We start from the raw sequence: 22,231 nt of genomic DNA, 5'->3' as shown, positions 1-22,231 counted from the left end.
TACTGTTAATATTGCAAGACACTGCATTGAATTTTACTGTAGACTTCCAAATAACTTCTCTTAAATGCTGAAATATTTATGTATGCAATCAGATAGCAAAGATAAAATATCAGTCACATTTTTCATCTGGGAAACCTCAGTGTTTCTTTGAGCAACATGATAAAAATCTAAGTTTAACAAATAGAGTAAGTTTGTAGTTCATCCCCAGCCCTGTGACCCCTCGCTTGTCTTTTCCTGTTTAGTTTTTAGCTTACGTGGTTACATAACCATTGCTTTCACTTAAAGGTCAGCCAAGAGTAAAGTTATATCTTGCTGGAGGTGAGATGTAAACAATGTCTGATCTTACCCTGCCATTCTTCTTAAATCTTCCGCAGAGCTGGGTGAACTTGTGCCAGTATTCATAAAAGAAGATTATGTTTTAGAATCTGTATTGTATTATTCAATAAATATTTCAAGGTGTCTGCAAACAGGGATTAATGGGTGTTATATTTCTGGAAACCAGAAAGGTATCAACCCAAAGAATTAAATAAAACACTCATGTTTGATGCTCATATAAACTGTAACTTAAAATAAAATGTGTGTAAACTTCCTCTTCCTTTTGTTTCATTTTCTTGTCATAAAATACTACAGAATAAAATGAAATGAGACAAAAATGAAAGAAGATAAAAACAATTCAAAATTGACCTTCACCCAGAAAAGTCCTTCCTGTTTTCAGTCATCAGTGTTAATAGTCAGTGATGGTGTCTGTGTGCAATTAAAACATCTGGATGAAAAATGTTTCCAGTTCTCTGACACAGCACACCACACAATGGGACAATTGGAAACATCTGGACACAGAAGAATGGAGCTATAAGGTACTTCAAGGAAATTATGATATACCATATATTCAAATAACCAGTAGTTGTGTTTGTTGCAGCCATGTAAATGGGGCAAGATTATTGCAAGTTCAAGGACAGACTAGGCTAACAGTGAGTTAAGCCTAGCCTAGGCTTCGCAATAATACTATCTCAAGTAAATGAGCAAAGAAGATAAAAAGGCTATTTAAAAGTCTTTCTTTTGTGTTAATGCTGTAAAATAACTTGCACAAATTAAGTTGGATCTTCACTCAATACTTGTACTTAAGAGTGTCACTAGAGAACTTAAATAATCACTGTATCTGGTGTAAGTTTCCCAGGAAACCTGAATATCTTACTTTGGTGTTTCAGTGACTGTCCCTGCTTCAGAATAATATGGGCATGGGGACTACTCCTTTCTGGAGTAGTCTATAGTATCATCTGAGGTAGTTTCTCCTCACGTTAACAGGTTTTATAAGCAACTAAATAATTAATTTATTCAACGGAAGAGGGTTTTTTTTAGATATTTGGGAATTAAATTCAAATTGATAATTTTTATTTATATCTTAGGATGTTAAATCTCAATGGAGAGCTTGAGGAACTCTGGTGACACCTGGGAGACTGGCATCTGATTATGCCTGTGGGAATGTTTTAGATTATATTAAGTAACATGGAAAGACCTTCCAGTTATGCATGGCACCATTTCCTGCGCAGGGATCCTGGACTGTTCAAAACAGAGACACTGAAATGAACACATGTGTTTGTGGTCCTCTGGTCCTTGAAGAGATGCAATGTTATCAGTTGTCTCTTGGACTGATGCTGCTGTGAGTTCTCCACAATGATGAGATGTATCCTAGAACTGTCATCCAAAATAAACTCTTTCTCCCTTAAACTGTTCTTGTAGGATACTTTATCACAGAAAAGGTAAAGTAAATAAGACATCCCAATTAAATTTAAGTCATTGTATAATGTCAAATAAATGGAAATTTGGAATTGATGATGATATCAAATTAAGAAAGAAGAAAATGTTTTCCTAATTATTTATCTCATTATTTCTTGGGACTTGGAATTATTCTCATATAGTATTCCTTAAATGTCTCACCTCAGAATGCCTATCAATGATGGTGAGCCACTTTCTCAACTTTGTAGATAGACTTTAAAATCCACATGCATATCCCCAAACTTCTTCCACCTCTATTACAGAAATGCTGTTGGAATTCTATCCCTCCCATTTAATTCATTCAGGTCCTTAGAAATTACAGCTTTTCCTAAAATCATCAATAAATATGAGAACAAATGAAGTTTTCAGAATTGTATTAATCTCAAATTTCTTAACTTGTCATGTTTTACTTAACATGGCATACAGCAAATGGGTACCCCTTCTGTTTTTTGAGTTTGTAAATTTAGTGTACATTAAGCAAATTAATTACATATATTATCATTTTGAGAAATAAATAACTGAGAGGGTTTTTTTGTTGTTTGTTTTTCAAGACAGGGTTTCTCTGTGTAGCTTTGGAGCCTATCCTGGCACTTGCTCTGGAGACCAGGCTGGCCTCAAACTCACAGAGATCTGCCTGCCTCTGCCTCCCCCAAGATGTGGGATTAAAGGCATGCGCCACCAACACCCGACCATACTGAGACTATTAAAAGTTGATATATTTTCACATGAAAAAAGAATGTAAATCAAATAAAAGTTAATCACACCTTGATTTCTGGACTATATTATAAAAAATATATGCTTTGGGGAAAATAGGCCAGAAGAATAAACAAAATAAAATTAATCATCAACTTTGGTCAACCAGCCTTAATTACTTAAAAAAATTACTTAATTACTTAAAAATCTCATTAATTACTTAAAAAAAACATGTTAAAATTGAGTTGTCCAGACTACTTCTGTGTACTGGATTAAAACCCTTGTGAAAAAAAGATTGCCCATCGTATTTTCAGCATTCTAAAGAATACTAAGATATCCAGGGTTTTATTCAAAGAAATCAAACAGCATATTCTTCAGTTTATTGAGAATGTTTGTAAGAAATAGCAACATGAATAGCATCTTGGGGCATCTTGCATGAAACTAAACTGAGGATAGTGCCCATAAATATGCATCTGCAAGCATTCCTGCACTGTAGATAGTGACACTGAATTGAACTTAAAAGATAAAGGCCAATAGAAAGGCCATCAAAGCTTTTACTTTGGCATTTCATTCCAAGTGAGTTTTGTGAGTGCACTCAAAGGGTTACACACAAACGAAATAAATGTTTTAAATATGCCAATACTAAATATTCCTTATTTAGGTAGAAGGCCTTCTACCCTTAGTTATTTTAAAAAATATATACTGGTCTTTGAAACACTGATGTGGCTTGACTGGGGGCACAGCTCAAAGGAGTGCTCATTCAGCATGCATGAAGCCTTGGGTTCTACCACCAGAACAGCAAGCTAAATTGCTGATATCCCAATGTATAATTTCATTACAGTCTTACAGAACAAATTTCAATTGAGAATCAGAGTGAAAAGATCAGATTGTCTCTCCTGATTGACACCAGGGTTTGGGATTAAGATATGTCCCTTGTCCTTGGTTTACAGCACTGACCTAGCCAACCAAAATGACAGGAATTCAGTGAGAAGGGATGAGTTTTCATCTTGGTGAGGTTGAAACTAAAAATTGCTCAACCCAGAAATACAAGAATGGGAAAAGGAGTTTTTACCTGCAGCACAGTTGTTATTTAAAAGCAATGCTTTGCTTGAACTAACAAACTGAACAGATTCTTTTTAAGGACCCTATACATATAAACACAATAAGACACTGTAATGTGGGCACATTATTAGCATGCTCAGTTAACAAGTACATTCATTCCTGAGCATGACCAACTTAATGTCAGAGCTTGCAAAGGAAAGATAATGAACACAAATTTGGCTATGTTCAACTCATGGTAATGAAGTGTCTGACTGAAAGGTTAAAACTGAATGGGAGCATTGTAGGCATGCTTGTCATAGAGATAGCCAATGGGAATGTCTCTGGGAACTCTCTGTGGGAATAATCCACAAAGTCTCAATAAAAGGAAAAGATACATTGAATGTAGGTTAATATATGAGTTTGACTGTAGAGGTGCTCATTTTATTAGTGGCTAAAGAACCATAGACATAGGTGCAGATCTTCCTGTTGTCCCCCTTTTCACATAGTACCAACATCTTAACCAAGGGGACACTGTAAGATTGGTTAAACCAAATGACTTCTAAACCACTGACTTCTATCTAGAATTTATTTATGAGACTCAATGATAGCAGAATGATATAGGTAGGCACTGGCTTTCAAGGTCTTCCTAAGTTGTCACTCTGTACAATTGCATACTTTAGAACATTTCTGGCCTTATCCTGTTACTATAACAGGTGTGATCAAGATCATTAGAGGTGGCAACCCATCGTGGCCTCATATTTCTCCAGGTTTTGGAGCTTACTACTGTTTTTAATGACCCATTGCTACTACAAATCCTAGGAATGAAGGTCTTTAGTCTTGTCCATCATTAACCTCCCAGTGTCTTCAATCAATCACACTTGTCAACTGAATAAATGGATGCAGGAGCTTCTCTTAGCCTTTTCCTCATTGTTGGTGCATATACAGACAAATGGGTTTCACTGTAACATTATAATACTTATATTTCATAATACATTATCCTTGTTTCCCCCTACTGTGCTCCTCCATCCCTTTCTTTCCTCTCTTATTCATCCTTTTGTCTCCACCAAAGACTTCCGATTTCTGGATTTGTGACATCCTTGTGACTGACATCCTCTCATGTCAAGGATGGAGAGTAATGGAACTTATATGTCACAAATCCAGAAATTGGAAGTCTTTGGTGGAGACAAAAGGATGAATAAGAGAGGAAAGAAAGGGATGGAGGAGTTCCATTACTCTCTCTTCTTGATTTTGCCCCCCAATGTCACTACAGTTCGATAATTGGCTAGGCTGCCTACCCACTGTGCTTCAGGAATCCATCTGACTCTACTACGCTAGTATAGGAGCACACATTACCATGCTCAGCTTTTGAGGGGGTGCTGAGATTCAGAGCACATCATCATCCTTGAGTAGTGAGCACTTTACTCACTGAGTGGTCTCCCCAATTCATCTTTTAATTCCTTTACAAAAGCCTCCTTAAAAAATTATATGAGCCTTTAAGAGGCCAAGGCAGGTGGATCTCTATGAGATTGAAGCTATGGTGGATGAAGTAGTGAGTAGCAGGCCAGAGAGAGCTTTGTAGTGAGACCCTGTGTCAAAAACACAAAGTAAGAAAATGTAGATTATACTAGTCTATGGATTTTGTTTAAAAAGATACAAATTTATATATATAAATGATACTAAGGCATATACTTTAATTTAGCACAGTGTGTACATGTAGGAGAGAGAACACAGTCTTCAGATGTCATTTTCAGCTTTCCACCTCCACTTTGGAATGGGAATTAATACTGTGTGCCATTTTATTCTGGGAGTATGTAACTTGTGTGGACTTACTGTGGCTCAAGAGCTGGCCTTAAAATCAGAAGAGACTTTTAACTTAGACTTTTAGATAATGCTACAGCTGTTTAAATTGTGGGAACTCTTAGAAATAGGGTTGAATGTATATTCACTAGTAAAATGGGTATGAGTCTTACAGGGGCCAGCCACAGAATGTTGTGGTTTGGAAACAAAGCATCACCCAAACAGCTTAGGTATTAATGACTTGATCCTCTAGCTGTTGCTACAAATCTGGAGAAGTTCTGAAAATTTTAGGAGATAGCTCTTAGAAGAATTAGACCACTGTGGTACCTTCTTCATGGTGTATATTCTTGGGTCACCCCCTTTTTTTCTACCTATTCTTGTCTACCATGATGTCAGTAGCTTTTCCTACATATCACCACCACCTTGACATTGTGCTTCCCTACAGGTCCAGAATTAATGAGCCTAAGAGCCAAGAGCTCTATAACGAAGCCTCTGAAACTAAGAATCCAAATAAATCTGACCCATCCTTACTTTATGCCTGGTATTGTGTTAAAATAACAAAAATTATTGCATTAGTTAGCTTTCTTGTCTCTGTGACAAAACACATGACAAAAGTGACCTAAGGGAGGAAAATTTATTTCCCGGACTCATGATGGCTCAGATGCTACAGCACCTCAAGGAAAGAGAAGGCTTACAACTGGGGTAGCTGGAGTGTCCTTGTTTCCATAGTGATTTGAGACTGTGGCTTCGCTTGCTCACATCTTGATGGGCCAAAGAGCACAAAAAATTTGTTTGGAATCTGGGGATGAGATAAACCTAATACAGGCCCAAGAATCACACTCTCTCCATCAAAGCTCCATCTCCTATGGGAAAACAACCCCCTCAAACAGACACCAGCTGGAAGCCTAATATTCAGACACATGAGCCCATGGTGGCCAGTTCACACCCAAGCCATAACATAACATATAGTTCCTTATAAATAAGTATACCAGAAACTGTAATTGCAATAAAATTGATACCTGTTAAAATGGTGTGACTGGGTAAATCATAGAACATTTTCCTGGTATAAAAAATATAGAAAAAAATTCAGGAAAAAAACAGAAACATTCTATTTTTGTTGTTGTTTGTTTGTTTGTTTGCTTGCTTTTAAAGACAGGGTTTCTCTGTAGTGCTTTGGAGGTTGTCCTGGAACTCACTCTGTAGACCAGGCTGGCCTTGAACTCACGGAGATCTGCCTGCCTCTGCCTCCTGAGTGCTGGGATTAAAGTGCTGATGAAACATTTTATTTTTTACCTGCAATTTTATTTGACTATTAACTGAGATAGTGTCATTTAACTCACATGCATTATTATCTTCTTTATCTTGCCATTTTCATCTAGAATTTTATCTTGAGGAACTTTCAAAGGTAGAAAAATTTTACATTCTTATAATACTAACTTCTTTAGTATTACACATGTCTTTAACTTAGTTTGTAGTTTGTGGTTGGAAAGGGGTGTGTTTGTGTGTGTGTGTGTGTGTGTGTGTGCGCTTACTTTTGTGAGCTACCATAAAAACCTTGGAAAAGAAAAGGCTAGTTGCCTTACAATCCCAATTACAGTAGATAATTTCGGGAAATCAAGGACAGAGATTCAAACAGGAACAGATGCAGAAGAAGCTGTTTACTGACTTCCGCCAAAGCTTGTGCTCAACAACCCTTCTTTTCTTTTTTATTTTAATAAATTTCTTTCTTTTTTTTATTAGAAAGTGTTGGGGACAGTGTAAGCCATGCCTGCTAGAATCTGGCTACATGTGTGCCTAACCATGCCCGTTAGGGCCTATTCAAGGTGAGGTCAGGATGACACATGATAGGGATTAAAGGGAGAGACAAGGCACATGGGACCTCCCTGCCTTGCTGCCCCTGGCATACTCTGTTTTGCCTTCAGCTGACCTTTCTCTAATAAAGGATATCTTAATCTCACTGGTTACTAAGCTCACTAACACGCTACCTATTCCATACCCTTTCTGCTCCCCAGGGAGGGTGAGGCCTCCCATAAGGGGTCTTCAAGTATGTCATATTCTTTGGGATAGGGCCTAGGCCAACCCCCAACTCAGGGAGTATCCTTCCATGTGGGATGGGCTCCTAAAGTCCATTCCTATGGTAGCAATAAGTACTGATCCACTACAAGAGGTCCCATAGATTTCCAAATTCTCCTCACTGACACCCACATTCAGGGGGTCTGGATCAGTCCCATGCTGGTTTCCCAGCTATCAGTCTGGTGACCAAGAGTTTTCCTTGTTCAGGTCAGCTGTTTCTGTGTGTTTCACCAGCCTGGTATGGACCCCTTTGCTCATCAGTCCTACTGCTCTGCATCTGGATTTCAGTTCAGTTCAAGGTTTAGCTGTGGGTGTCTGCTTCTACTTACACCAGCTGCTCAATGAAGGCTATATGATGGCATATGAATTAGTCATCAATCTCATCATCAGGAGAGGGCATTTAAAGTAGTCTCTCCTCTGTTGCTTAGATTGTTAGTTGGTGTCATCTTTGTAGCTCTTCAGACATTTCCCTAGTGCCTGATTTCTCTTTGAACTTATAATGTCTCCCTCTATTATATTATCTCTTATCTTGCTCTCTTCTGTTCTTCCCCCAAATCAATATCCCTGTCCCATCATGTCCTCCTTACCCCTCTTCTTCTCTTCTCATTATCCTGGTTCCCTTTCCCTTCCCCCCATGCTCCGAATTTGCTCAAGAGATGTTGTCCCTTTCTCCTTCTCCATGTATGTCTCTCTTAGGGTCCTGATTGTTTACCAGCCTCTCCGGCAGCCTGGGCTGCAAGCTGACAATCCTTTATTCTATGTCTAAAATCCACATATGAGTGAGTACATACAATGCCTCTCTTTTTGTGACTGTGTTACCTTACTCAGGATGGTTTCTTCTAGATCCATCTATTTACCTGCGAATTTTAAGATTCCATTGCTTTTTTTCCCCACTGAGTAGTATTCTATTGTGTAAATGTACCACACTTTCTCTATCCATTCTTCAGGGGCATCTAGGTTGTTTCTAGGTTCTGGCTATTACAAATAATGCTGCTATGAACATAGCTGAACAGATGTCCTTATTGTAGGAATGTGCTTCTTTTGGGTATATGCCTAAGAGTGGAATTGCTGGATCTTATGGTAGACTGATTCCCATTTTCCTAAGGAATTTCCATACACATTTCCAAAGTGGCTGTATGAGTTGGCACTCCTACCAGCAGTGGAGGAGTGTTCCCCTTTCTCCACAACCTCTCCAGCATAAACTGTCATTGGTGTTTTTTATTTTAGCCATTCTGACAGGTGTAAGATGGTATCTCAGAGTTGTTTTGATTTGCATTTCCCTGATGGCTAAGGATGTTGAACATTTTCTTATGTGTCTTTCAGCCATTTTAGATTCCTCTATTGAGAACTGTCTATTTAGTTCTGTATCCCACTTTTTAATTGGTGTTTTAGAGACTAGCTTCTTGAGTCCTTTGTAAATTTTGGAGATCAGCCCTCTATTGGATGTGGGGTTGGTGAATATCTTTTCCCAATCCCTGGGCTGTCGTTTTGTCTTGTTGACTGTGTCCTTTGCCTTACAGAAGCTTCTCAGTTTCAGGAGGTCCCATTTATTAATTGTGGATCTTAGTGTCTGTGCTACTGGTGTTTTGTTCAGGAAGCGTTCTCCTGCACCAATTTGTTCAAGTGTCGCAACCACCCTTGACCAGCAAGAATGACGCAACACTGAGGAATCTTCTTCTCACAGTTTATCAGGAACCTTGATTTACAGGAAGTGGCCCCGAACCCAGGAAGGCAGGGCTTGATATAGCCTACAACTACCAATCACCTAACCCCATGTGGCACTCCAGGATAGGTTGTCTCCAAGCAGAATTAAGAGGATACGTGTCCTTTACCAAATTAGGAGTTGTTTACCACTGAGAGCACTCGACATCGGGCTGGTGGAAGGCGGAAACTGGCGCCATCTTGTAGGTGCGGTACTCTGCAGCTCCCAACATTCAAGAATATTTCCCACTTTATTTTCTAGTAAGTTCAGTGTGGCTGAGTTTATGTTGAGGTCTTTGATCCATTTGGACTTAAGTTTTGTGCATGGTGATAGATTGTGCATGGATCTTCTTCATGCCAGCATCCAGTTATGCCAGCACCATTTGTTGAAGATGTTTTGTTTATTCCATTGTATAGCTTTGGCTTCTTTGTCAAAAATCAGGCATTCATAGGTATACGGGTTAATATCAGGGTTTTCAATTCTATTCCATTGGTCTACCTGTCTATTTTTGTGCCAATGCCAAGCTGTTTTCAGGACTATAGCTCTATACTAGAGCTTGAAATCAGGGATGGTGATGTCTCCGGAAGTTCTGTTATTGTACAGGGTTGTGTTGGTTATCCTGGGTCTTTTGTTTTTCCATATAAAGTTGAGAATTGTTTTTTTCAAGGTCTATGAAGAATTGTGCTGGGATTTTGATGGAGATTGCGTTGAATCTGTAGGTTGCTTTTGGCAAGATTGCCATTTTTACTATGTTGATCCTACCCTAGCCAAGAACATGGGAGATCCTTCCATTTTCTGGTGTCTTCTTTAATTTCTTTCTTTAAAGACTCAAAATTCTTATGATACAGGTCTTTCACTTTTTTCATACAAACCACAGTTTCCCCTTCCCTCCTCTTTTCCTGTTCCCTCCATCTACCTCCATCCACTTCTCCTCCATTCAGAAAGGGGCAGGTCTTCCATGGGATTAGCCATCATTCTTATCCATGCCAGGCCTACCTGGGGATGGCACAGGCAACAGTAACAGTAAGCAGGCTCTGTCCCAGCAATAATTAATCAAGAATATGTCCTATGGACTTGCCTATAGGCCATTCTGATGGAGGCAATTCTTCAACTGGCACACTCTTCCTAGATGACTCTAATGTGTCAAGTTAGTCAAAATGTAACCAACATAATATAAAGAGTGTTTTTTTTTATTTTCTGAATTATTTATTTTTCACAATACCACTGTATTTTACTTTGTTGAGAAGGAACTTTGATAACCACATTTTGCAAATATTTCACTCAGTTATATAAACTTTATGGAATTTTAGGCGTTTAGTTAAACATTGACACCTTTTGTTTTTGTTTTTGCTTTTGCTTTACAAGACAGGGTTTCTCTGTATAGATTTGTACACCAGGCTGGCCTTCAACTTGAGTGCTGGGATTAAAGGTATCAGCCACCACCACCCAGCTAAATATTGACACCTTTGAGTTCATCAATTTTCTTAGCCAAAAAGTGAATTATGGTTCCTTTGTCTAATTTGAAAACAGAGACAACCTCTCCTGTAGGGGAATTTCTGTTTCTTCTTCTACTGGGACTCTTCCACTGTGTATCTTTCGTCATTTACAAATGGAATGTTTCTGAAAAGGGCTCAAAAATTAAAGGAGCTCTTACACAATCAGTTACACATTTATGGAAAGTATGATAGATTGATTTGAGTTCTTTAGCAGTTGCTACAAGAATTAGTTTCATTTATGCTTTTGTTAGTGTTTTGTCAGATTTTTTTCTTCCTCACTTCATTTGGAAAAGCTATGGTAGTTTATTTTTTATAATTTACCTTTTAAACTTCATTTTACATTCCAACCACAGTTCTTTCTCTACCCTCTTCCCCCGAGCCCACCCCCTATCAATTCTTCCTCACAGATAAGGCCTGCCACGAGGAGTCAACAAAGTCTGGCACATTAATTTGGGGCAGGACTAGCCACTCTCCCATGCATTAAGGCAGAGCTTGCCATCCTACCATAGGGAATGGGCTTCAACAAAGTTATGATAAATTTAACCAGAGGTAATCTTAATAGAAAATTAAATCAGACACCTTGCTGTCAGAGATACATGTCTTTAAATACAAGTCACCAGTGACTAGTAACCTCTTTTAGTAGACACATTGCTACAGTTGTGGTCATCTAAGAAAACACAATCAAAATGTCTGAGAGCATGACATATATCTAATGAACAAACAAAATCTCATTCTTTCTGGCTCTGAAGTAGAGTTTTCTATGATAAAGGTACACAATCTGGATGTAATGACCAGAGACTACAAATATCCCCTGAGAATGTCTCTTGAAGTTCACTAAAAGAGAGGACTACCATTAGCTCTCATTTGCAAAATGCAAGCACACTGTATCTACTGATTTAGTAGCTCATGGAAACATATCATTACATTTGTACATAAGCCTAGTTTTGAGTCATGAGTCTGTTAAGGAGGAAAAAAGTATGTCTTAAGTGTGAGAAGGGGATTCCTACTTAGCCCCAGAGAGTAATACACTGATTAATTGCACCACCTCCAACAAAAGAACTCACAATAAAAAGTCTGTCTTCTCCATGACAATCCCAAGGAGAAAAAACTTTGCCAAGTGGTTTTAATATATGTTACACTATGTTTTGTTTCTCACAGTGGCTAAGACTCTTAACCTCCTTGTTGCTATAGGAAGTATCTTTCACATTTTGGGTGCCTTCCAAACCTTAGCAAGTGTTAACTCTGGCATTCAGCTCCATGGAACTTAGTTTACTGTTGTTTAGTCTATTACAAAGGGTTTGGAGAATATGTGTTTAGTGCCTACCTTCTAAGTAGGCACAACTTTAGTTCCCTAGTCAAAACTGCTTTCCTCTTCACTGAACTGCATAGTTAGACTGAACCCAAACTATATAAACCCCCATGTAGTTTATATTTACCACCTCCCTTCTAAATTTTAAATAATATGTGATACAGGATTGGGAAATTGGTTTGTTACTTATAAGCAAACTTTTAGATGTTTTATTGGATGTGTATCACTAACAATGTGGTAGAGAGGAACAAGACAAAGTCCTCAAAATTTCCTCATCCTAGGTGGTATTCACTATTTGAACTGGCTTTTGTAATTTAGTTATACTTCATAGATTCTTTGCGAAGTTAAAAAGTAATGAACTCCTTTCTATCTTCAGTCACCCATTCCCCATAACATAGATCATTGATGTTGGGTTCCTGTACCACACATGACTGGTGGAAACAAATTACAAAAAGTCCAACACAGAAATGTTTAAGCCAGAAGAGAATGTGTTGGCTCTTGCATCTGAGACCTCAGAGATATTTCTTAGGGGAATTGAATCTATAAGGTAGAACCACTGTTTTTATCACTCCAGCAATCTGGTCTGTGAGCTTTATTCAAAGCCAGGCATTAGGCTCTTTGTATCTTACTATGACCTCTCTGGCAGGCAATAGGGCCACTTGAAGCCTCAATATGTTCTTAGCATCTATCACTTAAGGAGGAAGAGACTGCCTGTGAAGGACTGTAACTGAGATCAGTCTTGCTCTACTAAGTGCCGAGAAGCCATGTTCACAACCTTTCTGAAGAATATAATTCAGAAGATGAAAATGTCAACATGATTTCTAATGACTGGTCAAGCTAAAAGAGGAAGAGTTTGGAAAGGTGGAAAGAAGAACCCCAGGCAGGGATGTACCACTGAGCAATGAGCATAATGCCAGAGAAAAGACAAAAACCATTCTGGGCTAGAGAGTATGAAAACACAGGAGAATGAGTACAGTGAGATTGGGGACTTAAATAAAAGGCTGAAGGTTTAAAATCTATCTTAAATGAACTATTTGACAGTATGATACTAAACAGAATCATCATACTTTGAAGTTATCAGGAAGACTTAAGGGTTTTGATGCCCTAGTGGCTTGACAAAGAATAAAACACACAGAAAACCTAGAGTATTCCAAAAGTCCAGGTATAAAGTAATAAGTGCTTGGGATGTGCATCAAAGGGGGAAAATACAAAAGAAACTATGCTGATTGTCAGGGAATTGGGGCAAGGCTTCTCTTTGCCTTTCTGGAAGATGATGAGTCATACATAGATTAGTGGAGACCATTGGGGAAGGTGGTGACTCACATTCTTGTTATTGGTCATATCTGTGTGCTCCTTTGAAGTAAATGTCTTTTCACTTATTTAATGAAAACTAAGAACTGTGGAAATTTGTGTAATTTCTTTGCTCATGATGTCACATCTTACTCTGAGGTATAGAATTTCCCTAGTGAGGAGATGAGAAATGTGCCTAGATTTACAGTCACACCATCCATGCTGTCCAGTTTTATAAGCTAACTGGAGGACTGAGGATTGCTGGTTGCTTCCTTCTGAATTTTTCTAACCTTTGTGTTCTCCCATGGCTGTTTGGTGAGATGACAGAAAAATAGAGAAAAATAATTATGGGATGACAAATATACTTCTGAATTATATACTTGTAAATTCTTTCAAGATGGTTAGTGCTATGAGGTAAAGAATCAGTGTGAAGGTTGTATCTACCTTGGGAAGATACAGTATCCCTGTGGATTTGGATCATTTTCACTCCCCCTAGCAGAAGAAATAGCTGTCCTCAATTATTTTCTGATATTATTTCTTTATTGAAGCTTTCCCTACCTTTTGTCATAGTTACTATTTCTCCCATTGAATTTTGAGTCTTTAGGAACAAGACTTATACCTGGAATATAGATGTTCATGACAGCTTGTCAAATTCTGTTTTTAGAAAGGGATAGATTCAAAGACAATAGACAAAGATAAAGGGGACTGGTATGTAGGGGAAAGGATATATTGTCAATATATTATTTTAGAAGTCTATTTAGAACAGTAAGTTAGTATTATGTTTTATTTTGGGTTTTCACATAGTTATTGAACTCATAATGACATCCTCCTGCCTCAGCCTTCCAAGGGTAACAATTATGAATGTATTATGCCATATTTATCTTTTTGCTCCATTTATCATAAACAGCATAAGAAGATTCTTCCTGGAGGAGGATAAAGCAGTATATATTCCAGGAGCTTCAGGCAGAGACTTAGCATGAGCCTTCTACCACTGAGAAATGAGCAGAATTCCAGAGAAAAGACAAAAACCATCCAGGGCTAGAGAAAACCAAAACACAGGTGAAAGAGTACAGTGAGGTTGGGGCTTAAATAAGAGACAGGATGTTTGAAATCTATCTTAAATGAACCTTTAGACAGGATAATGTTAAACAGAGTCGCCATACTTTGCAGTTATCTGGAAGACGTAAGTGTTTTTATGCCCTAATAACTTGACAGTGAAGCTGATGACAAAGTAAAACTCATTTCCTATGAAAGTAATGATTTCACCAAGAGACAGTGGTAAGGTGGAAATGAGTAATGAACAAAATGTAGCTTCTTCGTAGTTGTTTCTGAAATATCTCAGTATGCCATGTACTTGTACATCCCATTTCATGCTGTCAATGTCATATCTCTTACAAAGTCTATTCCATGTTAGCTTTAATTTAGTGTTAAGATATTTAAGGCAGATCGCCTTGTTTTGAACTTCTTCCTAGTGCTTAGCTCATTTCCCAAATTATAGCATGTAATTCTTAGATGTTTGATGAATTTAACTATAGAATCAATGCTGTGTATTAATAGGTTTTCTGTAACCCAATAATAGATTGCTCCACCAATGAAGTAAGCCAGATCAAGAAGAATTAAAAAGTGAAAGACCAGGTTTATTTGGGCAAAGCAACTCCCAGGTGATTCCTCCAGCTCCCAGAGATTGAGGTGAGGTAAACCACAGGAAAAAAAAATCACATGACTGGTCTAAGGGAGGGAGATTAAATACTCAGTAGGTGGGGTGGGGTTGATAATGCATCTGCCACAAACTGGTTTTGTGCCCAGTTATAGTATGCTTTTAGGTGGGATCTTGGGCCTTTGGTAACATCAGGGGAGGAGCTGCCAGTCACCAAGAAGCAGAACTTGGCTGACTTTTTGGTGGTCTCTGTTGGGGATTCTCTGAGAGGGTGGGGTTTGGAGTGGGGGACTTTTGAAGGAGCAAACTGGAAGTCCCAGCCAAACACGCCAATCCTTTTGTGTATATAGGCACAGGTTCATATCTGGCTATTTCCTATTGGCATGGGATGATGTGGGGACAGAGAGTGAAGAGTTGGTAGGCTTATGCTCTATGGGAGGTATGAGAGGTGAAGAAGCATTCAGATAACTGCCATCCTGAAGACCTCTGGAATCTATTCTGCTAGGAAGCAGAGAAGGCAAGTTGCTAGAAGAAAAAAATAGATTATTAACACTAGCCCAATAAATGGGGCTCATCATGGGAAGAGTGAAGAGTGCCAATAAGAATGGAATGGATATGTGGCCTGGTTGTATTGATGAAGTTCTTCAACTTGTAGAGTGACTCGATATTAGTTTCCAGCAGGCCAGATACCTTGGTAGAGTAGTAGCATTCTTTCCCCAGAAACACTCAGGTGTATGGAAAACAGCTGGAACAGATTTACATCTTGGTGTCATAGCAAAGGCTATGACTTTCGGTTAAAAGGCATGAACATTTTCCCTACATCTAGAGAGCCTAGTGTTAGCTTGGTGAAACACCTAAAGGTCTATACTTAGAAGAAAACCACAGGAAATTTAACATCTTGAGCTTGTAACTGAATAGTAAATAGTCAGTGGTCTTTCTGATTATCAGAATTCCATATATCAATGCTAAAACTCTGAACCTCTGAAATTCCAGTGTAATAATAGCACAGAAAGGACAGAAGTCTGTAACATTATATATCTTAAAACATTTTCCTGTGTTCCTTTAGTAGAAAGTTACATTTATGTTTATCCTTTGCTGTGAAGCCTCTGGTCAAGGCAAACCTGTCTTTATTTTTAATAAGAAACTTAACTAATGACCTACCAAAGTGGTTGGAGCCTTGCAGGGTCAGAGGAAGAGTTGTTAAACTGCTGAAACTATCAGTACCCTAGTCATCAAACACCATCAGATCTGAGAAGGTTAAATTTAAACTGAGTAAGCAGAAGTGAAGCAGCTTCTGAATCTACTAAAATGACAGGGACTTGCTGACCACCTAGACAACTACCACAGTTTCCTCCATGGTTGTTGGAGATAGAGTTCCCAAGGCAGTATTAGATTTCCTGTGGAGTAGGAATTTGGGGGGACTGGTCTGCCTTGTCTTGGCAAAGTGGGGCAATCATTTCCCCAGCATCCTACTTGCCCACAATCTGGAGAGGTTCGTGGCATCAGTTGAGGTGAAAGGCAGTTTTTGTTTTTCTGTGCTGTGTCTGGCTTTATCATATTTAAAGCAGTCTCTAGGTGCAAGTTCTTCTGTGTCCACCCATCATCTTTGGAGGATATAGGGGTGCCTCTGGGAGCTGACATGCCTCTATCATGAGAAGCTTTTTTATTAAACATTTTAAATGCCAACATTTGAAATGCCATGTTCTCAGATCTCTGAAGTGTTTGAGGATCATTATTTGTTAGGTATATCTAAACTAGACAAATGTTGTTTGTTTCTAGTTGCTTTAAGCTTAACTTTGAGAATATATATATATATATGTATATATATATATACATATATATATATATGCTAAATCTGAACATAACAAAGAAGTTGATCTGTTGTGAGGTAAGTGACAGTTAACTTATGTGTCTCATAAGATTAGAATTTCATAGCTTTATCCTGTTATTGTTAGCCTTAAAAATAACAATTTCTGAATTGAAGCTCTTTTAATATCAAGATGAGACTTGATAAACACAAGAGATCATAAACACAGCCTACAAAGAGACTATGATACTTCCTGATCCTTTTATAGCACACCGTTGTAGACACAAAAGTTTTCTTAGTTTACCAAACTAGTTACAGCAAAATTAGACATGCATTCCTAAGTTGGTCTTTGTTAACTTGAATTGACCTTAGGTGGAGAGCCCTTTTGCCAAACTACTTCATCATAAGATAAGACTACCCCAGTCTCTGGTGTTCAGCTGTGGTCATAAATTTTTATTTCAAGAATGAAGACACAGAGCACAACCATAATTTGTAGAAGGCAAAACCAAGTTTCAACAGTGTACACCACTCAATGTCTCTAAAATCAATACCAACGGGATTACTCTAACATTACAAACTCTGGCTGCCAGCAAGATATGTCTCTATGTATGAATGCATGGAGGTGCAACTTTAATACCTCACGAAACCAACATTGTTCTAAATCTTATATTTCATAAACCTGTTTTAAGGAAAGGACAGGAATTATCATACAGAAATCCATCCTAATCCAAAATATCCTGGAGACCTGTTGTCTCCTTGGTAGGCCCATTCCATATGGTCACCTTTAATCAAGGAAGTCACATGACTTCCCTCTTCACCAGCCTTTGTCAAGTTGATGATTTCACATGTAGCTGTACTTAATTAAAATGGTGGAAAACCACAGCTGTTTCCCAGAGCAGTTCCAATTTGGAGTTACAGGCTTTAAAATTTTAAGTTAACTTTTGCTACAGATTTTGAACCATACCTAATTCCCTTAGCTGTTTTTTTATTTTAATATGGAAGAACAGAATAAAATAACTTTAATATTATTTATACCCAAATGACATATGAATTTCTGTTATTGTAGCAGATTCAGTGATCAGAGAGCCCAGAGGCAAATTCTGAGCCCAGAAAGCTAGTTGTAATAGTAACAGCTGAACCATTACCATGGAAAATAGTAAAATCATGCAACCAAGATCAGTCAGAAGCAAACATGCACTGGCCACATACCTTTACACACCCAAAAGAGCCTGATGTAATTCCATGTAGCTCCGAAGTCCACAAGAAAGCAAACAGGCACAGATCCATCCATCCATAGAAAGTAGACAGAACCTTGCTAACAGCAAGATTTTCCACAGGAAATAGTCATTGTTATAAATTATATAGATTTTTAGAACATGCCAGATGAGCAATGTACACATCTTGAAAGAAGAGTTTACAGTATAATGTTAAGATATAGGGCCAGCGTACAAACAAGTCCGAGGAACAAAAGATTTTTAGGAGTAAGGAAGTGGGGCCTTAGAGGTAAGGGGCTTTGGAAATGTAGCAGAGGAAGTTTAGGTATTAAGTTTTGGGGGAACCACTTGTTTGAAGCAGAAGCAGTTAACAATTTGCAAGAATTTAGAAGTCCAGTTCACCAGTTTTGGCCATTGATTTTATTGAGGCTAAGCTGAGAAAATAGAATCTGAGTCTGTGGAGGGTGATAGAGAGGGAGATAGTGTTCCCAAAGTGGAACACTGTGTGAGTGTGTTCCTATAAGTTCCCAGGGGAATTTGAGAGTGAAAAGTGAGCTGCAGGACTAGAGGCAGGAAAAAAAGATAAGTGTAGTGTGCTTGCAGTCTGGCTGCAAGGTGAGGGAAAGCCAGGAAGGAGCAGAAGATAAGGGAGGTGTACCTGTGGTCCTGCAGGAGGCAAGGCCTAGAGCCAGGTGGAGAATACATCAGGATGGAGTTTGAGCTACGGGTCTCCTAGGCTGCTGGGAGATGAGAGTGAGCCGGAGAGACATCCACGTAGGTACAGTGGGCTGCAGGAGCCAGACAAGCACACATGTGCCCATGTGGAAAGTAACAGAAAGAATAGAACTCTAAAAGTTGGAATTAGATTAAGTCACAGACAAAAGATCTATACGTGCCTTTTTGAGGTCCAGATCAGCAGACACCATAAGGGAGAACACTCATGTTTGAGTGTTCTCAAACACAAAGCAGCCGGTCTCTCCGGCTCTGACTCCCACCTTGTAAATAATGTAAAGATGGGGCATTTAGGCAGTTTAGTGTGGGAGAGTAGACAGACACAGATAAAGAGAATGGATCTGTTGTGGGTGGATGGAATCCCACCATTAGCAGGCCAAATGACAGGAGAGCCTAGTGAGTAAAAAGGCCAAGTAGGTACGTTTTGGCAGGCTCTGCCAAGGTATGCCACTAAGAGAACAACAGAATTAGAGCAAGAGGTTTACTGGACAATGGAGAAAGTGAAAGGGTAAACGGTCACCTCAGAGTGGAAACATGAGAGTCAGGTAGACAGACAAACAGAGACTAGGGAAGAGGGAGGGGTGAGAGTGCAGAGCTCAAAAACCCTGGATGAGGCGGCCCAAACCATTTGTGATATGTTGTGAGACAGCCCCAATCTGATAAATTTGCAGTAGGTACCTCAGGGGTAACTAAGGACAGGATTTAGATCTGTAGATGCCCATTTCCAAGCCTATGCCAGACATGGAAGACTAGGATGTTGTGCACACCTTTATACCTGGGGTTGAATGGTGGGTGGGTGTGGGGCTGCCTTTGGGTAGGACATCTCCTCCACAAAGGTTGCATGGAACAAAGATAGTTTTTGCTCCAGAAAGGAAGTGTTGCTGAGTGTGGTTATGGCTTGGCAGGAACCATGAAATTCTTGGAAAGTCTTCACCCAGAAGGGGTCCTGGACCTCTGTAGGCGGTGATTGGAAATGGTTTACTTACCACAAGTCAAAAGTAGATCCTGTCTGTCAGAGAAGGAGTAAAAGAAGAGTTCCTCCCACATGGCTGGAAGACTGGGCAGAGAATGCTTAACAATTCCCATACTTCTTGCACCAAGATGGTAGTTTTGTTTTTTTGGTTTTTTTTTTTCAATGTCACAATAAGCCAAATCAAGAAGAATTAAAAAGTAAAAGACCAGGTTTATTTTGAGCAAAACAACTCCCAGGTGGCTCCCCCAGCCCCCAACGATAGAGAGGAGGTAAGGGGAAGGGAAAAAAAATCATATGGCTGATCTAAGGGAGGCAAGCTTAAATATCCAGTAGGGGCAGGGCAGGGGGATGATGACGTGTCCATCACAAGCTGGTTTTGTGCCCAATTATGGTATGCTTTTAGGTGAGTCTTTCCACCTGGGCATTTTTTCGGTCTCTGTTGGAGATTCTCTGCAGGGAGGTTGTTGAGACAGAGAGAGAGAGAGACAGAGAGAGAGAGAGAGAGAGAGAGAGAGAGAGAGAGAGAGAGAAGAGAGAGAGAGAGTTTCACAGGAGAAAGCTAAAAGGCCCAGCTGAACATGTATAAATAAATTTTATATGAAATATGGGGTTATATATATATATTATAAAATTTTATTTAAGTTTAAAATTTTAAGTATAAAATTTTTCTAATGTTTTCATTATTTTAATCATATGTCACTTGAGAACATTATCCCAACACTGATAAGTTTTAGAATAATAAAGAAATGACAAAAGATTATAAATTTATGACTTTCATATAAATGGGAATCTTTATCTGATACCTTTTTTTTAACAAAAATTACCCAATTTTCATCTAAAATTTTGTATTGTACATGTATTATTATTGTCCAGCTTTCCTAATATGTGAGATTGTCTATATATTACATTAGGTAACACAAAGAACACTTGACAACTTCACTTATTTCTTTAACTCAAAACAATTTAGTGTTCCCATTACTTACCAGGAACCTTTCAAGGAACAGAAGGAACTCCAAGGTCTAAGACTGACATGGCTTCCAGCTTCTAAAAATTGACTGTCCTGAGTCTTGTGCTTCAGAATGCTTCTTTAAGCCCTCCATATTCATAGATGGACAATGTGAAAAACTCAAGTTTTCCACAAATCAATAAGAACTGTCAAAAAAAACCCTCCTAATTCATAATTTGCATCTGATCCTAGGAAGTATTTTCTTTAAAGAAGAAAAGTCTAGATGTGGTCTAATAAAATTGAATAGCATGTAGAGTCACTGCATTTGGGATAAAGGAAAAACATGTCACCAAACATCCATAGTTAGGAACACTTTTCTTCAAAATATAAATTCAATACCAAAGCACCTTTAATTCTTTCTCTATTTTTTGTTTTCTACATTCATCCCCACAAGTACTTCTAATAATTTTATCACTACTCTGATAGTTTGGTGAAGAAAGCACTAAGGTCTTCAAATTTTCTTTTGGTGTGTTTTTGTTTTTGTTTTTTTGTTTGTTTGTTTGTTTGTTTTTTTTCGAGACAGGGTTTCTCTGTGTAGCTTTGGAATCTATCCTGACACTGGCTCTGTAGACTGGGCTGGCCTCAAACTCACAGAGATCCACCTGCCTCTGCCTCCCAAGTGCTGGCATTAAAGGCGCGTGCCAACAACACCCAGCTTTTTCTCAGATTTAAATGCTTGCATATAACAGAGTAAGTGTTTTCTCCTAGGATGATGTCACAGTTTTATTTCACATTGATACTGTCTTACATATGCGTCAGGATTAAATATATGCTACTTCTATATTTAGGAACCACACAAATAGTAGGAGTGAGAACTGGAAATTGGAATGTGATTTTGGCTGTGAAGTGCCTTTAGATTGCAATAGTAGAGCACATGCATGGGACAATGGATGCCCAGGGTTCAGTCACAGTGCAAGGAGAGAAGGAAAAGACTGAGAAGAAAAAGAAGAGGAAGGGGGAGAAGGTTTTAAAAGTAGGAACAGGAGACGAAGAGGAGAAAGAGGAGGAGGAGGGGAAATGAGGACTGTACACAACGGAGTAGGAACAGGAGAAGGGGGCGGGGTTGGCAATGAGGACTGTAGACAATGCAGTAGATGTTTTTGACTTCCTTCCTGATCGTGGCAACACTCATTCTCCAATATAGAAGCCTATCCTTTTCATTTCACTCTTTTGTGAAATTTGATTTCATTGTGCCTATGGGCCATAAGTACTCTGCTTTTCTAGAGAGCCTCTTTCTTTTTTTAAATATCACAAATCCACAAAAGTGAAAATCAAAACAAACAGACAAAAGAACCATTGGGATCATTTGTATTGGTCAACTACTCCTGGGGGTGGAGCTTGTCTTGGAACGTGGCTGATATACCCAGTGACACTCTATTGGAAAAAAATGACCTTTTCCTTCTGCCAGTGGCTATCAATTGCAGATAGCTACTTGATTAAGGCTTCAATGCCTGTGTCCACTCCTCACTCTCAATGACCGGGCCCTGTCTGGCTTAAACCTGTGCAGGACTTGTGTATGCTCTCCATGCCAGAGACTCCCTTGAATTTCTTAATATCACTCACATTTTGTTGAGTGCCCTACAATAATATCCAAGACACATAAAATGACACAAATAACTCTTCTTCTGATTTTTTTTAGCAAGAAACTGATCTGCAAAAATTTCTCAG

Source organism: Cricetulus griseus, assembly GCF_003668045.3.
Source record: "Cricetulus griseus strain 17A/GY chromosome 1 unlocalized genomic scaffold, alternate assembly CriGri-PICRH-1.0 chr1_0, whole genome shotgun sequence".
NCBI lineage: Eukaryota > Metazoa > Chordata > Mammalia > Rodentia > Cricetidae > Cricetulus > Cricetulus griseus.
Note: the sequence above shows the minus strand (reverse complement) of the source record.